Consider the following 18,235-nt stretch of genomic DNA (forward strand, 5'->3'; position numbering starts at 1 on the left):
GAGGGTCAGGATCTCCTTTTCCTCTAATGGAACCAGCTGTGGAGTCTGAAAACAGTCAGAACCGGGGCCTCTGCTAGACCTTTCTCTCCAATTCTCCTGAACATTTTTTGACTTGGGTAAAGGAGGAGGAAATTGGGCAATGTGAGCAAGTTTTAGCGACAATCCACTATCCGTAGAAGACTGGGAGACAGATTAAATCCAGACTTAGTTCCCTGAGAGCTATTTAACTCTGAGCATTAATGTAGCTCATCTTACTAGATCACCTACTTCAAAAGGATGCTGTGAGCACCATTAAGATTATTTATGCAAAGCAACTTTGTGGACTGCAAAAAAAAAAAAAAAGCAATTAAACAGAAGGAGTGATAATAACAGCTACAGTTTTTTTGCACTGATTTTTACAAATGCAATTTTGAAAACTTTTATGCTAATTTATTTTCTAAAATAGGAAGCAACCATCAGTAAAGATCAAATAGGGTCTTTTAAATTTTAATGATTTAATCACCTCAGGTTTCCTGGTCTATCATATTCTTTTACCTTCAGAAAAGAAAATGTGTTTGGAACTGCAAATATAAATGGACTGCATAGATCTGTTATTTTCCAGCAGTTGTCTAGCTCTAATAGGAAAAAGAAAATTGGTAGAATCACAGTTTCCAGCAAGAAATATTACATTAATGCAATGCAACCGGGATTGATTGAGTCTTTCCTACATGAGGGGTACTGTAACATTCCCTGGGAATATAGTATGAATAAAGTATGATCACTACTCTCACAAAGTGCATAGGCTGGTGGTGGGGAGGAGATGTTTAATTACAATAATAGCTACCAAGAAAAAGCCTTTTTTTTTTTTTTTACAAGGCTTGTCTTAATTGATTCTTATAGTCTCTCGCCCTCTCTTCTGCTCTCTGTCTTACAGGGAGAATTCTGGAAAGATTGTGGAGGCAGCCTTGTAGCTTTGAAATTCCTGAGATCTGCCCCCAAAGCCAAAGGCTCAGGAACACACAACAAAGACACTCAGATAACACACAGATGAGAACAAGGTGGCAGCAAGGCCCCATACTCCTCCACCCCCCACAAACTTGGTATGGGACCACCCACAGCCCTGGGACCAACGTGGCACCAGTGTTGTGTGGCCACTGACATCCAGAGACCAGAGAGCTGGTCCCCCAGCAGCCACCCAGGAGAGGCCCTTGCCCCATTCCTGCTAAGTGACTTGGATTTGCTGGGCTGAAGGTGCTGAACGAGCCAGTCCTATAAATTCTCCAGACCTATAAGCCCAATTCCCTTCCCAAGCAGGAAGCAGCAATTCTCACGGAGGGAAGAACAGGGGGCAGAATCCAACGTGAGTGAGGCAGGGACATTAAGAACCCAGGAAAGAGAAGGTCCAGAAGAAAGCAGAGGACCACAGTTGACAACAATGGTCATGCATTTTGAATTGCTGAAAGAATAGAGTTTTAATGTTCTCACCACAAAAAACTGGTCAGTTGGTGATATGTAAACTAGGTTGACTGAATCTCTCTACAGTGACACACAGATCAGTCCATCACATTTTACCCCATAAACATAAACAATAATTTTTTTTTGAGAGAGAGAGAGAGAGAGAGAGAGAGAGAGAGAGAGAGAGAGAGAGAGAGAGAGAATATCTTTTTTGTAGATGGACACAACACAATGCCTTTATTTTTATGTGGTGCTGAGAATCGAACCCGGATCCTGCCCGTGCTAGGCGAGCGCTCTACCACTGAGCCACAATCCCAGCCCCAACAAACAATAATTTTTGTTGATTAAAAAAAGGAAATGCAGAGAAGGCAAAGTGGAGAGAGCACTTGATCATTTTTTAAAAATTTATTTGTTCTAGCAGCAGAATGCACTTTGATTCATACTACACAAATGGAGCATACCTTTTCACTTCTCTGTACACAAAGTAGAGTCACACCATTCATGCCATCATGCATGTACCTACACTCGATCATTTCTGTCCACTTTTGCAATAACAACAGACACAAGAAAAGCTACGCTGGAGCTCTCTCCTGGGGACAAGTGCAGGAAAACTCTTTGTGCCAGAATATTACTCATAATCACAAAAAAACAACAGCAACAGAGCATGGTTGGATCATTCTAAGTTTCACAAGAAAACAGAGAATGGGATTAAAAGAACATTCCTTCAGACAACGGAAGCCTACGGAGGCCCACAAAACACAAACAACGAGGTTATGTGTAAAAAGTGTTCTGTCTTGCACGGCTGGACGCTTGCATGCCTAGGGATGTCATGCTACAGCGCCTGGGACTTGTTCCAAAGAATCTGGGAGGAGAAGGTAGACTGAGACAGGAAAGAAACAAGGCTGGTCTGTTCACGGATGATTGGTGCACTGGGCCATTGGTACACCATCTTTGTAAGAGTTACTTGTAAATCTCTGGGCCATTACCTCTTCCGGGCTTCCTCATAGACCTTGCCCAATTTCCTTTGTGTAATCTGTGAAGGATGGGCTCAATCTTCAGCTCTCCCTCCCCTTATCGTTCTACAAAATTGGGCAATTTTATTCACTCTTATGACTTCAAATTCAGCTACTCTGCTCATGAATACCAAGCATTCAGTTTTCACGGAGATATTGCTCCTATCCTCGGCATGGCAGTTACTTGTAAGACCCTGAGGCATGTGAAGTTCAAGGTGCTCATGGATAAACACTTTGTCTTCTCCTCGATTTTGCTCCTGCTCCTCTATCCCCCATTTTCACAAAGCACTTCGACATTCACCTCTTTCCCAAGCTTGAAACTTGAGTGTTATGGATTTGACTCCGTCTAAGACTACAAATCTCATTCTTTCTTCAGTGCCGTGGTTTGGATGAGGTTTGTCTCCCAAGGGTTCATGTGTTGGAAGCTTGGTGTCTGGTGTAGCAATGCTAAGAGGTTGTGGGACCGTTAAGAGGTGGAGCCTAGTGGGAAGCCCTTAGGTCCCTGGGAGGCACTGTCCTTGGAGGAAATCAACTTAGTTCCCAGGGGACCCCAGTCTCTCTTTGGCTTCCTGTCTTGTGATGTAATCTTTCCTTTCCTACACTCCACCATTGTGATGCCATCCACCGTGAGATCCTCACAAGAGTCAAGTTGATGCTAGAATCATGCCCCTGAACTTCCAAAACAGTGACCTAAATAAACCTATTTTCTTTATAAAGCAACAGCTGCAGGTACTTCATTATAGTAACAGAAAATTGACTAATACATTCAGTCCTATCTGTTCTGCATTATGTGTAATTTCCACATCTCTTTTCTTCTCTTCGCCTTTCCTCCAGATCACTGAAATGGTCTTCATACTGAGCTTCTTGCCTCTTGTCATACTCTCTACACTGTAGAGGGGTCATCTTTCTTATATAAAAAGCTGGTCACCCTTGCACATCCTCTGTGGGTGCTCACTACTGAGAACACAACAACCAGGATCCTTCTAGGGCACGTAAGATTGATTTTTCCCTGACTCCTGACCACCTTCCAGAATATCTCTACCATTCCTGCTCCTCTCTTCATGCCCCAGAAGAATGGAGGCATTTGAACATCCTGAGTTCATGGGTTTTATTCCTATGAGCCTGTACATGTGTCTCCTGCCTTTTCTGGGACATCTGCTCTCTTTCAAGTGGAAAATTCTGACTTTTCATCTTTGCTCAGGACCCAGAAGCACTTGATGCTTGGCTGATACTTGCTAAATATTTCTGAAAACACATAAGAACACTATTCATAAAATAGCACTCTGAGACATAATTTCTCACCAATTAGTTAGTAACGGCTTTCAAAGCAAGAATCTTACATTTTAGACCCAAATTACAAGACATCACTTGCATGAAAATCCATTCCACATCCAGCCATGTTGCTTTCTTAGACCTTGGTATCATTTGGAAGTGAGGAAAAGGTGGCGGCCATATATCAGACACATTGCTGGAAGCTTTCTAGTTTTCTTATGAAAGTATCTATCAGCTGAGAAGCTGAAGTAATACAGCATTTTTTTTTATGAGCAATGGATGAGCCACTGGTATAATGGCTCTGAATTTATGGCAAATATTCTGACTAATAAGACAATAAATACAACAAAGTAGATCAGGTTATAAAGCAGCTGCTGTGAAACGAAAAAGAAAAAATGAGATTGATATTGTTAATCTCCATCTGATTATGCTGTAAATTCTGTTTAGAGATCATCTATTATCAGACCCCGAGCAGGCAAATGAAGACACAGACTCAGCTGGGCCATTGGCGAAAATTCACATGATCACACGGGCTATTGGCAAATGTAGGCACTTAAATATTGTTAGGTTTGACAGGGACGGGAGTATATGGGCAGATCTGGATGCAGATTAAATAAGAAGTGTAAAATATCTGTAAACCACAAACGAAGTTATCAATACAGCTCTTGTTTAGCCAGCAGGTAGGCATAATGTATAAGATTTCAAGCTTGAGCTGACGAAGCTCCCAGACAGCCTCAGAAATAATAAGGAAGCAGGAGAACAATGTGCCCCCTGTGGCTGGCAACCCCAAGGTCAAAGCCCTTGGCTGATGGGCTCTGCTGGGAGAGCACTTGTCACCTTTCATCTCAGGGGCTGGTGGACTTGGCCACTCAGGGTTGAAAATGTGGTTAAGGTATCCGTCTAGAAAAGAGCAGAGTGCGAATTGCCTAAATGAATCCAGCCGGTTGTTAGAGGAACAGAATAACTCATCCACAGCAGCGAGCAGAGGCCACGCTGTCATTTCTGTTTTCCTGGGCCTAGGGCCAGTCAGAGATGAGCAGTAGACCTTATCCTGGGGAACCAGTAATTCCAGGGTGGCCGTGGTTATCTGTGGGCTCATCTCGTATATTCATAAGCCAGTGTTATTAGGGCCCTTGATAATGGCCTGGGAGGCAGCCTGCTTTCTCTCATAGGTGTGTGTGGAGGCTACTGGTTCTCAGAGCCCTCCGAAAACTGTACTTGGAGCACCAAACTAAAGACTTTTCCTGTTTGCTCAGAACATGCCAGAAGTGCCAGGGAGTTAACACCACCAGTGGCAGCCATTGACCAATGGCTAATAAGAGTTGGAGGAAAAACACTGGGTTCTTGGACCTCAGGAACAGCAGCTCTGAGGCTCCTTCCCCGCCGTCTCCGAGCCCCCATTTGGACCTCACCCCATCGCCCACAGGAGGAACCTCTCATGAACACACATTCTCTTGGCCTCCTTCAAATGGCTTCATTGTAAGACTTGTTTAAATTTTTCACACATGAATTTTCAAATCAGAAAAAAAATATTCATTGGACCATGTCTACTTTTTTTTTTCTTGAAAATAGGGTTTCTGCATTAAGTTCAATCTCTCCTAAACAGGCTACATTGAAGCCTACATATTTACCATCTTAGTGACCAATTTGTCCCAAATAACAGCAATTTTGCTAGAAGCCTTCTAATTTAGTTCTCCTGAGGTTTTTTGTGGTCTTTTTACTGCCTCTTTCTCCTGTCTCTGGATCCCAACAGCTTCTCCAGCCCTCTTCTCCTTCAGTTCCACTCAGGGATTCTCATCCCTCCTGAGCTATATCACTTAGCCTCCAAGAAGAAGAAAACAGGGAGAAAACTCTGGTCCTGCTGAGAGCCAGACCTAAGGTCTCACAGGCAGTGAGTGAGTGGGCAGCAGGGAACCCCGACTCCCAGAGTTCTGGCTTAGCCTTCCCACAGCGTCCTGAGCCGATTGCTAGATTTATATTTTCCTAAACCTGTCAAAACTTCTCTCCAGGGAGGAAGCATTTTGGATATTCATCTCATTTCAATGGTGAGCACTGAAGTGGCTGTCATTGCGGAACCCTGCGGATCTGGGCACTGAACTGCTGGGGTCATTTCTTATCGGATTTGCATCTTTATTGCAGCTTAAACTCGAATCCGGAGCGTGTTAAACATGTCCTTTTCCTTTGTAGATGCTGCGTTTTCTCAGCCCTCCATAAAATGCTCAGAAGCATTCCTTTCCATCTGGCTCCTTCTTCTGCTGGTGTGGTTTCTTGATTCTTGGTGGCGTTTCTTCAGTTACCTTCTGCAGATCAGCGCTGGGGCAGTCCCATGAGAGCCGTGTGCCCTTCACACCAACACCCAGCCTTCTGTTCTGCTGAGCCCCTAGAGAGATGAGAAACCACAGTGGCAGATTTACTGGCAAGAGGGGATGGCAGGGTCTCTTTTTTAGCCATTCCTGTCTGTCACTGCCATATCCCCCAGCATTTGTGCAGTAATTTAATACAAGTCTTTTCTCACACTTTGGAGTGTGTGTATGTGGGGGGTGGGTGAAGGGGGGGGGCAGAGACAGAGAGGCCCAGAGAAACAATGACAGAAAGAAACAGACAAAATCAGAGAGACAGAGAAGCACAGAGAAATAGGGAGAGAGAAAGGTGGAGAGAGACAGGACAAGAGGTGGAAGGACAAAGAAGTATTTGCTAACCAGTTTCATTTTGGTACCTAGGTTTTATGCTTATAGCAAATTTCATTTCTTCCTGATGAGTGTTCCCCCCGCCCCCAGTCTTCTATCTGAATTGCTTCTGTAAGGATTCATTTATCTCTTTGTAGCTCCATCGCCAGAGTTTGGGGTTTTATCCTACTTCTCTGACCATTGCTTTCATTTCCAGTTAGTGTGTATTTCTAAAGCTGTGGGTGGAGGGGGACAGAAGGCTCTGGGCACACACGGCCGGTCGGCCCCCCACTTGGAGCTGCAGGCTGGGGCTGGAAGGCAGGGGCTGGGGCTGGAAGGCAGGGGCTGGGGCTGGAAGGCAGGGGCTGGGGCTGGAAGGCAGGGGCTGGGGCTGGAAGGCAGGGGCTGGGGATGGAAGGCAGGGGCTGGAGGGCGCTCCTCCCCACCCCCGCAGGCCCTAGCCATGCTCCTTCCTGCACAGCAGCCAACCGTCTGCCCACCCTCTGGTGTGTTTGCTCACGTGTGTTTCCGAAGCTGTTAGGCCGAGGCATGGCCTAGCGGAGGATGAGCTTGGTAGCACTCGGTGAAGAGCTGTTATTTTTCTGGCCCATTTGCAGTGCAGACTCCATAAACAGGTCCCATCTCCCTCCTCCACTTCACATATGGAAGGGCTGTTACCTGCGTCTAGGCGTACAGAGTAAATGCACCCGAGAAGGCGCAGATCTGCCCTCGGGAGCTTCTTGGAGTGGTTGGAAAGCTCCCACTCGCTCGCCGAGCTCGCAAAGCGCTCGCAAAGCGCGGTCCTTCCAGCTGCAAACCCCTGGGACGGCCACGCCGGGCCGAGGAAGGGGCGAGACGCTGCCATCTAGAGGCGAGAAGGCAAAACGCCCAGACCCCAGGCATCACGTTGAGTTCTATTTCAGGTCTTAGCTGGGCCTGTCTGGTTCTTTGTTTTCTAATCTTGCACTCGATTTGGCAATAACTGGAGGAAAGAATTCTCGGGAGGGACGACCTCTGTCTTTACCTCTCGGACCAAATGCTATTTATTCACGTATTTGTAGACTGACCTATGCATGTTCTTCACTGTGCTGCATTCTCTAAAAGCAAGTGGAGAATAAATATTCTTATGTCAAATAAACGGTGACTTAAGGAGACTCAGCAAATCAGTTATTATGGGCAGAGGTAGAATGTGTGCTTAGCATGCATAAGAGCCAGATCGTTGGTTAGGGGCATTTAAAATGCTAATGAGCTTGGGCAAATTACATTCCAAAGAGATCCCACTTATTTACTGAGAGAATCTATTTCCTTGCAACCTGGCAGTCAGCTGGACAGGATCAAACTGATTTTTTTTTTTTCGAGGATATGTAAAAAGGATCTTATAATAGTTCCCAAGTTTGAAATTGTGAGGTTGAAATTACTTTTTGATTTAAGAAGAGTTATTTGAAGTTACTTATTCATTTGTTTATTTAGTTAGGATTATATTCTGTCATGTCCTATTTTTAGTAGTTTGTTTGCTTTATGTTAGTTGACTTAAGATTTTTAATAAGGTAAGAAAAATAGGTTTTCATTAGTTTCTTTATAAACACAATTTCTTCAGTTTTCACTTCATCTTAGATTTTGCTTTTAAAAACATATATATTTTTTTGTCTGGAAGTTTTTTCGAAACTACACATTGATTGTCCCTTTATCCAAAATTCTTAGGGATAGAAGTATTTAATATTTTGAATTTTTTTAAAAAAATTAGGATATTTGCATATACACAAGGAAATATCTTAGGGAAGGGAACTGGGTCTAAATGTGAAATTCATTTATGTCTCACACTGTTTTCACAGACGGAAGGTAATTTTGTACAGTATTTTAAATAATTTTGTGCATGAAACTTTTCATGGTGTGAATTTGCCCCTGGTGGCATCGTGTTGTGCTGAAAAACGTTTCAGTTGCTGGAGTAATCTGGATTTTGGATTTTTAGATTAAGGACGCTCAGCCTGTGTGTGGTTATATCCATCAGTCTTTTCTTGGGTGGCTTTTGGCCTAGGTGGTCTTGCCAATCTAGATAAAGGAGTACACAGAGTGGCATCTAAATAATTAATGAAGCGTTTGTTTTCTCTTTTTGCAATATTCAATTTATCATGGGTCACAGAATGAACCAGGAGGCTTTCGGTGTCGAGCAACAGACACAATTGCTAACCCGGAAGACACTTGACCAACTCCTCAACAAGTGGTGGAGTGGGGAGGCAGCCTACGAAGGCTTTAGGGCTTTGGTTCCACTTCTCTGTCACGTTTTTTTGTGAGCTCTGCCTGCCACCAGTGTCTGCTTTCCCTCAGGCTCCTTCCTTCCTGATCCCAAGACCTCTGTGAAGGGTTTTACGTCAAATGTGACCCAACTCAGAGAGAAGAAAGGCAACAGAGCTTTTTAAGAGTTTCGAGGCTTGTGGAAAACCAGTCGCCTCTCCTTGTTATATCATTTCGGGTGCCTATGGCCCACACCAACACCAGCTAGAGGAGGTGCTGGCAAGCTTAATGACCCCTCATGTGTTCTGGCAAAGCTCTTAGAGAGTTGTTTTAAGATCAGCCAGAGGTACCTTCTTCCCCATCCCCACCCAGGGCCAAGGACCAAACTCAGGACCTTGCACATGCTAGGCAAGCCCTCTGCCACCGAGCTAAGCCCCCAACCTCCAGAGGACACCTTTTAAGCAAGAGGGAGCATTGGATGTGGTGGCACCAGGTCCTGATTGGCAGAAAAAGACCCTGGACATGTCCAATCAAGAGGTCAGCCCAGGGAGAGCGGGGGACTTGGTGGGGTGACAAACAGGCTGGGGTAGGGGCATGGGACTTCACTTCTGACTCATTTCAACACTATCAAACACCACTTCTCTTACTGTGATTTTAGTAAAAACGTTTTAAGAGATGCTCATGAGAATCACTTCAAAGACTTAGAAGCAAGAGTTTAGGACAGTGGCCTTGTATATAAAAATAAATATAAATTGTTTTTTAAAAAATGAACATTTTGAATATGTAATGCAAAAACTTTTGTTCACAACAACACATACAAAATAAAAGAATAATAGGAGCCATAAGGAGCTGATGAGGGTTGGGGATATAGCTCAGCGGTAGAGAGCATGCCTGGCGTGTATGAAGCCCTGGGGGACGGGGCAAGCAAGCTCAGAGGAACTGAAATTCATGAGAGATTTCAATAAATGGGAGGAAAATCCATATCCATATTTCTGCAGGAAAATGCAGATTATGACAACGGGGTCAATTCTTTTAATGATTTCTTTTTTTTCTTTTAATGATTTCTTGATATTTGTAGTATTTGGAGTGAGAGGCAGGGAGGGAGTGGCATATGAAGGTGGAGGGGGCTGGCAGCTTGGAATCCGAGTGGGATGGTGCAGGGTGTGGGTAGTGAGTGGGCTCATAGTGGGGTGTAGGTGAGCAGAAGGGAGAGAGTGAGAAAGGAAAAGGGGAGGGTATTGAGTAGGTGTCGGATGGGGTAGGTACTGAGCGGAGGTGCAGCAGGGTGTGGCTCAGGGTTGTGATTTGAAAGATATTCTGTTTTGTTGAGAGGAAAGCTTTGGGCCAAAATGTGTTGTACTGCAGTAGTAATTTTATTTTAATTGCTTAGATTTAGATAATATGTGCTGTTTTTTACCCCCCAGATGACCTTTGGTAGCTTAATTTAGGTATTTTTGTCCCATTTTTCGTATGACCTGCTAATCTAGCCAGAGCTCAGGTGCTCAGTTTGGCAGGAGAATAACTGGATCTCTCTTCTTTTGTAAAATTAATTTTTTGGGGTACACATTAACCACTCATATTTATGGGATACAATATGATATTCAATACATGCATACATAATGTAATGAATAAACCAGGGTAATCAGCATATTTATCACTTTGTAGGATTATCATTTCTTTGTGGTGAGAACATTCAAAATCTCCTTCTGTTTTGGAATCACAGTACATTATTGTTCACTCTAGTCACCCTGCCATGCAATACACACTAGTGGTTATGTCTCCTATTTACTTGAAGTATTGTACCTGTTGGCCAACAGTTCCCTGCCTGTCCTCCCTGCTCCCTTCCCAGCTTCTGGTAACAACTATTCTGCTCTCTAAGGTGTATGCCTTCCTCCTCCTCCTCCTCCTCCTCCTCCTCCTCCTCCTCTCCTTTTTTAAATTTTCCCTCTTGTCTTTTTTATTTTTAAACGTTTATTTAATTTATTTATTTTATATGTGGTGCTGAGGATCGAACCCAGTGGCTCACACATGCCAGGCAAGTGCTCTACCACCGAGCCACAACACCAGCCCCCATGCCCTCTTTTTAGTGGGCAAACCCCGCACAGCTGCCCCTTGGGTGCTGTGGTCGGGCTATTCTAGCGCTCCACTGCCCTCTGCTGCCCAGTCAGGGCGTGTGCAGCGAGTGTGAAGTCCTCTTGGAGACTCACTGACTTTTCCATTACATATTCTTCTTGTCCAAGGATATGAGAAGCTCGCTTTAGGAAGAGGGAATAGAGAGTTCACTGTACTTTAACCTAAACTGAAGATAAACTGACATCTCTAAGAAGAGCAAGTACCCTTATCATGGAGTACATGGACCCTTGCAAGCTGTGTGAATGGACTTGATGGATGCACCAAGCTCTTGTATGGTTAGCATGAATATCTATTTACTTAAAGTCATATGCAATTTTCTAGGGAGAGTACGCACTATTTTCACCAGATTCTGCAAAGGGTCCATATTCCTAAAAGTTTAATGTACATTGCTATGGAGCAATGATTTAAAGTTTTCAGATTGTTTACTTCTCAATATATAGAGTTTATATTTATAAATTACTAATATGTGCTAAATAATGTACTGAAAATGAAACAAAGGGTTTTTATGTTTTTCTAATCATGATGGATTCATGGTATTAGTTGCTCATGTCTTGTCACACGGGGAGACGTTTTTCACCAATGACGGAAACATAACTATATTCTTCCCTGATGGTTTTGCCCAACTTCTTTTCTAGTCTAGTGGATGTTTTCATTGCTTTTATCTTGAAATCTAGTAAGCAAAGAACTAGGTATAAGGAGGAGGTTTGCCTCTTTTGAGTTTTACTTGAGCTTAAATGATTAGTGTATATGAGGGCCTGGTCATTCTTCCATTTTGAGAAGTTATTTTGCTTAGAAATAATGAACACAAGCGGTAATCCAATCAACTCACTGGCTCTGGTATAAGCCCTTCCTCTGTTGTGGCTAGATAATATATTTCAAATATTATTTGAAAATCTGATTTCTCGTTCTTGTTTTCTTAGTCTTAACTAGTCCTTCATGTTACTAAGCATCTAGGTAATTCTGGGGCTTATTGTCACAGGGAAGGAATATTTCGACATTATTGTAAATTTTTTTATGTTAAAAACACTGAAGGGATTAATTTAGTAGCCATTAAACCTAATAAGGCTCAGCCTTTCCAGTGTCCTTAAGTCTGCCAAGGGACCCGCGCTGGCTTCATGAAAGAAGGTTGTGAGCAAAACGCTACCGAGTTTGAAATTAAAGAGACAAGACTCTAATTACCTTTAAACCAGCTCCAGGACGGCTTCTCCTAGAGAGAGAGAGAGAGAGAGAGAGAGAGAGAGAGAGAGAGAGAGAGAGAGGGGGGGGGGGAGAGAGAGAGAGAGAAAGAACACGCCAGGGAGTGGGCTTTTTTTTGGGGGGGGGACAAAAAATTCCGGGGAAAATCCCATCCAATGGAGGTTAAGGGGGGCAGCATCCCAAGGTCAGGGGCGACGATTGGGTCTTCGCGGCAGTGGCCAGGCACGCCTCTGCACGGACAAGCCCCGGGACCTGGGGAAGGGTGGGGAAGGCTCTGACACAGCTGTGTCTAGGCGCCTCTGGCCCAGCCAGGGAGGTAACTGAGATCACGTGCGAGGATGGCCTCCCACACTCAAGCCTCCTTCAATAAGACTTGTTCTGAGAGCCTCTTCCCATCATGGAGGGCCTTTTGCCTGGTGCTTGTAGAGCCACATTCCTTTGGAGAAGAGGGTGCTTCTTTGTGTCTTCCTAGTCATAAAGCCTGTTTGGGTAGTTGTGTGCAGACACAGTCATCAATGGGAGTTTAGGTCCCGAGAATCTAGATGCCAGATCCAAGTAAAAACTGGATTGTGTGGTGGTGTTTCCAGTTTGAGTTCAGCAGGACCTTTGCATCCAGGTTTCATGCCCCTTGATCCCCTTACCCTAAAATCAGTATGTTTCAAGTGAAGCCATGATGTGGACCCAGGGCTACAATTCCCTGAGCAGGAAGCAGAGCCGTGTGGGTGGGAATGGATGATTGTCTGGAAGAACAAGGAGTAAGGGCTTTAATTCTAACCACTGGAGAATGTGATAGGCACCCTCTAGTTTTCCACAACCCTCTGCCCTCCCTTAGACATGCTTCTTATGCCAGGACCAATGTTCTTACGCCACAACAGGCTGGTACTGTACAGCTCTATATACAGACAGCTCAGGAATGTAGACTGGGAATCAGTGGTGCTAGCGGGGCAGAGTCAGGGGTAATGGAGATTATCTCAAAATTGAAAGCAAAAGCTCCATGAAGTAGTAGTTATCTTCACTCTCTATGGTGTGGTGATATTATCCTGCCTTGACAAGCCAGGAATCAAAACTAGATACAAAGCTGGAAGAACAAATGCAGGCGGGAATGCTCGGGGATAAACTGGAACCCTTAAGGACAAATGGGACCTGGCGTGGCTCTCATGGAACCTAACCTTGAAGATGGGTTGACCAGTAGAAAATGCCGGCCCCCTTTATGGTGGAATCATAGCCACAACCCCACTTCTCGGTACCAATTCTATTTTAGTCTGCTTTTTCATCAGCATGACAAGGACCTCACAAAAACAGACGTAGAGGGAAAATAGTTTATTGTGGCTCATGGTTCCGTAGGTTCGGTCCATGGTTGCCCAGCTCCATGGCCTTTGGTCAAGGTGAGGCAGAAGGGCATGCTGGAGGAAAGTAGTCAGAAAGCAGAGAGAGCTAGCTCTATTAACCAGGGACAAAATAAAAATCCCAAAGTCCCACTCCTCTTCCAACCACACCCCATCTAGTTACTGCCCAGTTAATCCATATGAATTAACTTAACTCACCAATTAGGTTATACTTCTCATGATCTAATAATTTCATCTTGAAAAACTCTTGCATTGCCTCCACACGTGAGCTTTTGAGAGACACCTCATATCTAGACCCTAGTGACAACTTTACAATCAAAACAAATTATGCTAAAACCAGAGAGAGCACAGTCCTCAGAACTCATCATGCATTAATTATTTTCAACATTTTATGATGGTCTCCGCCCCCCATGGGGGCACGTCTGTTCTGTCTGCTTGGTGGACAGCAGCAAAGCCTTGACTGCCCTTTCAGCTTCCACTTGTGACTTTTCCTTTCAGTTCACTGGGGTCTCACCCAGGCATATGATGTCCCGCATCCAGCCACAGGTTTGGGACCTGATTAGATGCATATTTGGGGTTCATTCCTTCCCTTCTACAGTTTTTTAAAAATATTTTTCTTTGAGGTCAGAGGTGGAATTTTCCATATGTAATATCTGCACTCAAAATTTTTCAAATTTTATAACAATTTGAATTTTAGATTTTTGAATCCGGAATGCTCGATCTGTAAAAATCTAAATCTTTTCTTTTTATCCCTTTCTGGTTTTATGTTTAATAACGAGCTCAGCATTTATGAGGTAATATTGGAAAAGATCCAAGGCAAAAAATAATCCTGCTTCTTCTGGGTATCAAACAGCCCTATATGGGATATTAATAGTACATGATCATAATGCCACATGGTATGCTTTAACTCGTAGATAAAGTGAAGAGAGGGGCAAGTATGAAAAGCCTCCCGTATGTCCACAAAGAGAACCAAGTGCTGTGAACATCCCAGTGATCTCCACAACGCTCACCTGAATGAACATTGACTGAACGCTTGCTTGGGGCAGGCCCCTGTACAGTCCTGGTTAGCTCATAAGGAAGCAGAAATGGCTTTTAACACCAGGATTAGGAGTGCTGTATTTATTACACCAGTAGTAGTAGTAGTAGTAGTAGTAGTAGTAGTACTAGTAGTAGTGTTATCTTAGTATCTAATGATTCTTAGTAGTTGGTAACAAGCACAAACTCCTGGCTATTAAAAGAAAAGATGAAGGTGATCCTGCCCAAAATATCATTCAGTACAATGACATATTTACTGTGAAGTCTGGGAAATACAGATGGTTGCATTTGTTGATGGCCTGAAGTAAAGGTGGATCTTACACCATGACAGATACAAGGTATGGTCATAAACTATAGAGTCTAAGAAAACAGCACTCCTGATGGTATGTGATTAGATGTCTGCAGTAATTGTCATCAGTACACTCACCCCACAGTTTCCTGGGCACCAACCCCCAACTCTTGGCTAATTCAGTGGAAGAATGGATGAAGTTCTTGTGAAGTGGGTTTTTCATGTCCTTGGCTCTTCGGCTGTGTAGTTATAGCTCACCTTGAGCTGAAGACAGAACTGTGGGTGTATCGGGTTAAATGCTTCTATTTTAAAATCTAATTTTCTCTTCAAAGATACCTTCTAGACACATCACATGCATATTTTAAAGCTGCAGGTGCCTGTGAAATTTCTTCATTTTTATAACTAAAGGTTTTTAAGTCTGGTAAATTAAACTTCAAGACATAAAATGAGAGCCAAGTTAATAAACTGATCATTTGCTGATTGCAAAGGCTGGAGGCACTTTGGATTCCAGCTGTATTTCCTGATGTTTTGCATTTGGATGGGCTTAGGAGTAGATTTGGTTAAACTGAAGGTGAGACAGGAAGGACACAATGCGCTAACATAAAATAAGAGTATTTGTCACTTATCCTTTACATATTTACTATTTTGGAATATTTATAATTTACCTTTTAGTTTTTGAGTTAAAAGTAAATACCTTGGAGAATTTAAGTTAATAATAACTTATGAGCTGCTGCCTTTACAGGAGTTTCTGGTAGCCAGAGAGGAGGAGACTATGGGAATGGGACAAAGGACAGACCATAGGTATATGTGTATATGTCCATATGTGTATATACATGTAATGCAATGTGTGCACCTATAAGAAAGTATACAAATGTGTGTGCATATGTGCTTGTAAGATTGTGGTGTATGTCATATATGTGTGTATGCATATATATGCATTACATGAGTATGGCATGTATATTTTATATGTGGTACATGATGTCAAAGTTATGCACATATACATAGTATCTGAAAGTAATGTTTAAACATGTGATGTAAGTATATGTATGTATGCACTTAATGCAAATTTGCATGGATTCAATGAATAAATGCATATGTATACTTATGTGTGAAATATAAGTATGCATATATGTAACAAAGAATGTGCACATATTTATGTAGTGTGTATCCATGCACATATGCATGCATGCATGTAACAAATGTGCAGGTAGTATGTACATGTGATATAAATGTTATAAAAAGGCCAGGGTTGTGGCTCAGTGGTAGAGTGCTTGCCTAGCATGCGTAAGGCACTGGGTTCGATCTCCAGCACCACATACAAATAAACAAATAAAAGAAAGGTTAAAAAAATGTTATGAGGACATATATAAATAATGTAGGTGAATACTTGAATGTAATGTACGTGGTGTAAGTGGGTGCCATCTACATATGTATGTATGTATACATGTTAGTGTGCTGTGTTTAGGTATGTAAGTACATCTAATGTTGTATCCATTGAAGCTCTACTTCTTCAGGGTCTGACATGCTTAGTTTTCAACATTAGATGTCTCTAATTTTCTTTTTTCAAGATATCTTTTGATGTTCTCATTCCTTTGCGTTTCCACATACATTTTATAAGCAATTTTCAATTTCTGCATAGTAGTTTGTAAAGGATAGAGTGGAATTACATTAAAGTTTCTGACTCAGTTTGGAGAAAATTTACATCAATGTTGAATTTCTGGATCCATGAACAGGTTTCTCTCCCCATTTATTTAGGTTTTCTTTCAACAATGTTTTGTCCCTTTTTGTGTAAATGTCTTACTTATACTTTGTTAAATTTATTCCTAAATTTGTCATATTTTGTGGGACGCCATTCTCGCACGTGATTTGAGTTACCTCCCTGGCTGGGTGAGAGGCGCTCAGGCAAGATCTGTCAGAGCCTTCCCCACCCTGTCCCAGGTGCAAGGGCTTGTCCGTGTGGGGGTGTGCCTGACCACTGACCTGAGGACCAATCACTGACCTTGACCTTGAAGTGCTGCCCCCCTCGACCTTCATTGGATGAAATTTTCCCTTGAATTTTTTGTTCTTCAATAAAAGCTCACTCCCTGGCGTGTTTCCCTCTCTCTCGCTGGCCTCTCGTGTTAACCTCGCGACCGCATTAGGTGGCTGGAGGCAGGAGCTAGGAGGAGCTGTCTCTGTGCTGGGCAAAAAAGGTAACTGAGAGTCATGTCTCTTTAATTTAAACTCACTAGTTAATTTCTATGCTTCGAACCTCTATTATGAAGCTAGCGTGCTGGTCGCGTGGCTGAATATTTTATGCTGTTGTATATTGTATTTTCTTTCAAATTTCATTTCCCCAAAATCTATTGCTAGTACCTAAAATTAATTTTTTAAAAAACTATACTGACCTTGGGACTGGGATTGTAGCTCAGAGGTGAGGCACTGAGTTCAATTCTCAGCACTATATATAAGTAGATAAAAAATAAAGGTCCATTGACAACTTAAAAAAATTAAAAAAAAAATATACTGACCTTGTAGTCCAAGAGCTTATTAGGCTTCCTTGTTTGATTTGTCAGCTTTTTTTGTAGATTCTTCAGGGTGTTCTATATAAGCAAGCATGCCACCTGCAAGCAGACAGTTTCACCTTTCTTTTATGTGCTGCTTTCTCCTTCCCTTTCTTTCCCTTCCTCCCTCATTTCATTCTCCCTTCTTCCACCTCTCCGTCTCGTCACGCTCACCAGCATTTCTGCTGCTTTGCTTATTGAAAGGATGAGGCACACAGCCCTGCAATGCTCACAGCCATAGAGGGGAAGTCCCACGCATTAAAAATCGACTTCAGGGTGAGTTGTGAGTTTTTGAGATTACCTTTCATTAGGTTGACATATTGCACTGCTTTTTTATGGCCAACAAATATTCCATTGTGTGGCTACATTTGTTTATCCATCCAAAAGAATGACACGTGACATTGACATATCTAAATGACTTAGGTTCTTCTTTTGTAACCCGGCTATTGCTTATAACTTTAGTATGTTTGGTTCAAGCCACTGAAAGAATAAGTAGGTACTTGAGTGAATTCTGATTTTTTTTATTTATATCTATTTCCAACCCTTAGGACAAAAACCCACTATCATTTTATGCAATTTTAAACAACCCATGGCTTTACATAAGATGATCTTATTTTAATTTGCCCTGTACAAGGTCATACACTCAAAAACTGTGATTACAATGGTTTAGCATGACAACTTCTGGTCAGAGAGTCACATTATAACAAGTGGTAAAGATTTAACTAACTGGGTTCATTAAAAACACCAAGTGTTGAGGGCCTCTGTGTCTTGGAGGAAAGCCCATACATTCTGGTCACCATTGCAAGAGCAGAGTTATATGAGGCTGTCGGAGGGGAGAGGGAAGGAAATCGGAAGATACTCCAGTGGAGACGGTGTGCAGAGTGAGGGGACATGTCAGCGGAGAGGCGTGGGGGAGAGTGTTGAATCCAAAGAACAGATTTTCTGTGCACAAGCAGCAGTTACTAACCATCTTGTGGTTTAACGTGCCTGACCTCTATGAACTCAGGAGTGAGTACGGACGCTCCTCCAGCCCTGATGAGCTTGTCTCCTGACAAATCCATCATAAAGCCAAAAT

At 42.8% G+C, this 18,235-nt stretch overlaps 1 long non-coding RNA gene across 1 annotated transcript; it reads right to left on the bottom strand.

Annotated features, from left to right (window-relative positions):
* Positions 1–1,824: 1,824 nt before the first annotated feature.
* Positions 1,825–7,337, bottom strand: LOC120884852 (uncharacterized). Its single transcript, XR_005727243.2, has 2 exons — positions 6,906–7,337; positions 1,825–6,099 (listed from the first exon to the last, which is right to left on the bottom strand). It is a non-coding gene; the product is annotated as an uncharacterized LOC120884852 (long non-coding RNA).
* Positions 7,338–18,235: the final 10,898 nt, after the last annotated feature.

The sequence above is a fragment of the Ictidomys tridecemlineatus genome, chromosome 12 (genome assembly GCF_052094955.1).
Source record: "Ictidomys tridecemlineatus isolate mIctTri1 chromosome 12, mIctTri1.hap1, whole genome shotgun sequence".
NCBI classification, from domain to species: Eukaryota; Metazoa; Chordata; class Mammalia; order Rodentia; family Sciuridae; genus Ictidomys; species Ictidomys tridecemlineatus.